Below are 4,238 nucleotides of genomic sequence, written 5' to 3'. Positions count from 1 at the left end.
TTTAATTAGCAAGAATGTTATACCCAGCAAAACTATGAAGATGAAATTAAAAGTTTCAGATAAACAGAAGCTAAGAAAGTTTATAGTTACAGGCCAGACTTACAAAAAGTAATAATGGGAGTCCTGTAGATGGAAAGAAAAAAACATTAGACAGTTATTTGAAGCTGCATAGAAAAAGAAAGATAACTGGGGACCTAGAGAAGAGAGGAGGAAGAGTGGTGTACTAGATAGGCTATCCAAAATGATGCCCACCCCAGTTATCCTGTTGAAAGAGGGGACAGATTGCTCCCAGGGCATCCCCCAGCTCCTGAGTAACATCAGCGCCTGCCAGGTGATCGCAGAGGCTGTGTAGACCACCCTGGACCCTCGGGCATGGACAAGCTCATCGTGGATGGGCGAGGCAAAGCAACAATTTTAAATGATGGAGCCACAATTCTGAAACTCCTCGATGTTGTCCATCCTGCAGCAAGGACTTTAGGACACATTGCCAAGTCCCAAGACGCTGAGGTTGGCGACGGCACCAGCTCAGTGACCCTCCTGGCCACAGAGTTTCTCAAGCAGGTGAAACCGCATATGGAGGAAGGTTTGCACACCCAGATCTTCATCCGAGCTGTCCGCAACGCCACCCAATTGGCAGTGAGCAAGATCAAAGAAATCACTGTGACCGTGAAGAGAGAAGATGAAGTAGAGCAGAGGAAGCTGCTGGAGAAGTGTGCCAAGACCACGCTGAGCTCCAAGCTGATCTCCCAGCAGAAAGCCATCTTCGCGAAGATGGTGGTTGATGCGGTGATGATGCTCGATGACAGGCTGCAGCTCAAGACGATGGGCATCAAGAAAGTACAAGGCGGAGCCCTGGAGGAGTCCCAGCTGGTCGCTGGCGTTTCGCTCAAGAAGAAGTTCCCTTACGCTGGGGTTGAAATGCAACCCCGAAAGTACAGTCACCCCAAGGTTGCCCTGCGGAACGTGCAGCTGGAACTGAAAGCCGAGAAGGACTACGCCGAGGTCCCAGTGCACCCAGTGGAGGAGTACCAGGCAGTTGTTGATGCTGAGTGGAACGTTCTCCAGGACAAGCTGGAGAAGATCCATCGTTCTGGAGCCAACGTCGTCTTGTCCAAACTCCCTATTGGGGATGTGGCCACCCAGTACTTTGCTGACCGGGACATGTTCTGTGCTGGCCGAATGCCCGAAGAGGATCTGAAGAGGACAATGATGACCTGCGGAGGCTCCATCCAGACCAGTGTGGACTCTCTGTCTGCAGAAGTGCTGGCAGCTGCCAGGTCTTCGAGGAGACCCAGATTGGATGCGAGAGGTACAGTTTCTTCACGGGCTGCCCGAAGGCCAAGACCTGCACGATCATCCTCCGCGGCGGTGCCGAGCAGTTTATGGAGGAGACAGAGCGGTCCCTGCATGACGCCATCATGATTGTCACGCGCGCCATCAAGAACGATTCGGTGGTGGCTGGCGGTGGGGCCATTGAGATGGAGCTCTCCAAGTACCTTCGGGATTACTAAAGGACCATCCCCGGGAAGCAGCAGCTGCTGATCGGGGCCTATGCCAAGGCCTTGGAGGTCATCCCACGCCAGCTGTGTGACAACGCGGGCTTCGATGCCACAAACATCCTTAACAAGCTGCGCGCGCGAGCGCACGCGCAGCATGCCCAGGGAGGCATGTGATACGGGGTGGACATCAACAACGAGGACATTGCTGACAACTTCGAGGCCTTCGTGTGGGAGCTAGCGATGGTGCGCGCCAATGCCCTGACGGCAGCCTCGGATGCATCGTGTCTGTAGATAAAACCATCAAGAACCCTCGCTCCACCGTGGACGTTCCACCACCGGGGCCGAGGCCGGGCCGGGCCACCCCCGTTGAGAGATAGCCCGCTCAGCAAGCAATTGCTGACAGCTGGCTGGAGGGTAGTGATTGGCCCACTGTGTGCTCATTGGGAGCTATTTAAATAAACTTAAGGTCTAGTGTTCTCTTTAAAAGGAAAAGAAAGATAACAAATAAAGTGAAATCCATGGACAAATATAAAGGCTAGAAATAAGGTATTCATGCTTGACACTGCTAAATAGTTTATTCTTTATGTTTTTAATAAATATATAAAGGCAAAAAATAAATTATGTTAAAGGATAAATTATGTCACAGCAAAATACCAGCAAAAACAATCCAACATTTTATTAAAAGAGCCATAACACACGACATATGAAATAGATATAATTAGTGATAACAATTTAAAAAACGAGGTAATGGAATAGCATACATATAGAAATATTTTTATGTTATTGAATTAAGTTGGTGCAAAGAGAAGGAAACAAAACACCAACTACAATAAACCAACAAAACACAAGAGCAAGTAGTGTTAAAGGGCAAAACAAGGCTTACTACACACATAAATAAAATCGACAGAAGTAAGACACTTTTATCAGTAATTACAATGAATGTAATTAATCTTCTAATTGAAGGTCAGAGCGTAGCAGAATGAATAGAAAAAACATGATCTAATATGGCGTTTATATGAGCAAGGACACAAAGAGATTCAAAGTGAAAGGGTGATTTAGAAAAAATAAATTCATGTAGATAATTACCAAAAGAGAGCTGGAGTAGCAATCTTAATATCAAAAAGACCTGACAAAATCTAGCAGAAGAGATAGATATGCTCATTATACAGTGATAAGAAGTCAGAAGAATACTGAATTGTAAATGCATGAAATGCTTAAAGACTCATGAGAAAATGCCATTATCTTTTAATTCCATTTCTCCATCAACTTTTGGAATGCCCTTATGTACGCTCATGGGAGTAGATAACCTCAGTTTTCTCCCACAGAGAAGCTGGTGGCTTTGAAGTCCCACTCTGTGGTTAGCCGTCTCAGGCTTACCCAACGCACCACCAGAGCTCAGAGCAGTTAGAAAGAAGACCAATAAGGAAATAGAGGGCCCGAGGGGCACCATACACCAGCTAGGCTTACCAACCACAGACAGAACACTCTACCCCCAAACAGCCCAATCCACATTCTATTCTAGGGCCTATGAATAATTTTTCAGCATAGATCACATTTTAGATCACAAAGGAAGTCATGATAAATTTTAAAAGATTGAAATCATACAAAATATTTTTTGTGACCACAGTGAAGCTAGATATCAATAACAGAAAGAAAAGAGGAAATAAATAAAATAAAATAAAATAAAATAAAATAACCCGGAAAATACACCAAAATGTGAAATTGAACCGCACACTGTTAATCTATAAGTTTAACAATTAGAAGATAAAACACAAATTTCTTAGAGTTAAACACAAATGAAAGCACACCACAGTAAACCCTATGGGGCGCAGCACAGGCAGTCCTCAGAGAGAAACTAAGCAATAAATGCCTACAATTGAAAAAAAATGCTGTCGGGGTATTAGGCTAACTCGACAACTCCAGGAGCTAGAAAAAGAAGAGCAAATTAAGCCTAAACCTAACAGAAGAAAGGAAATAACAAAGAGCATAAATAAATAATATTAAAAACAGAAAAGTGGGCGAGAGACTCAATAAAACCAGAAAGTGCTTCTTGGAAAAGATTGATAAAATTGAAAACTTTTAGCTAGACTGACAAAGAAAAGGAAAAAAAAGATGCAAGTAACCATATTTAAAATGAAAGAGAGGATAGTCTAATTAACTTGATATAAATGGAGATTTATGACAGACTGTTATGAACAACTAAATGGTAACAAACCAATAGCCAAATGAAACGGATAAGTTTTTAGGAGCATGTGACCTACCCCGTCCCAACAGACCCATACGAAGTGAAGTGATCAAATCAATGATGCAAAACCTCCCCAAAACAACAACACAAATTCTTGTCTGTAGCTGAGAAATTCTACCAAACATCGAGAGAAAAATGGAAACCAAAACTGCTATACTCTCCCAAAAGATAAAGAAAGCAGGACTAGTCACTAAGTCATTCTATGCAGCAAACATAACCCTGATTCCCAGACCAGACAAAGACATCACAAGAAAAGAAGAGGACAATATCCCTTATGAAGATCAAAAACAAAACCATACCCACTGCCATGGAGTCAATGCTAGCTCATAGTGACCCTATAGGACAAGGTAGAACTGCCCTTGTGCGTTTCTGAGACTGTTTACCAACTGTTATAAATCAACAGAACTCAGGAAAAGCGCCACATGATCATCTCTAGGGGTGCAGTGGTGTAGGGGTTACAGGTTGGGCTACTATCTGCAAGGTCAACAGTCTGA

At 43.9% G+C, this 4,238-nt stretch overlaps 1 pseudogene; it reads left to right on the top strand.

The window, feature by feature from the left end:
• The first annotated feature begins 241 nt into the window (after nt 1-241).
• LOC101656246 lies at nt 242-1,876 on the top strand (annotated as a pseudogene).
• The last annotated feature ends 2,362 nt before the right edge of the window (nt 1,877-4,238 follow it).

This window comes from Echinops telfairi, unplaced genomic scaffold (genome assembly GCF_000313985.2).
Source record: "Echinops telfairi isolate 266 unplaced genomic scaffold, ASM31398v2 ScPeMD7_443;HRSCAF=831, whole genome shotgun sequence".
Taxonomy (NCBI): domain Eukaryota; kingdom Metazoa; phylum Chordata; class Mammalia; order Afrosoricida; family Tenrecidae; genus Echinops; species Echinops telfairi.
The sequence above is the reverse complement of the archived record's forward strand: the minus strand, read 5'-3'. Positions and strand labels throughout refer to the sequence as shown.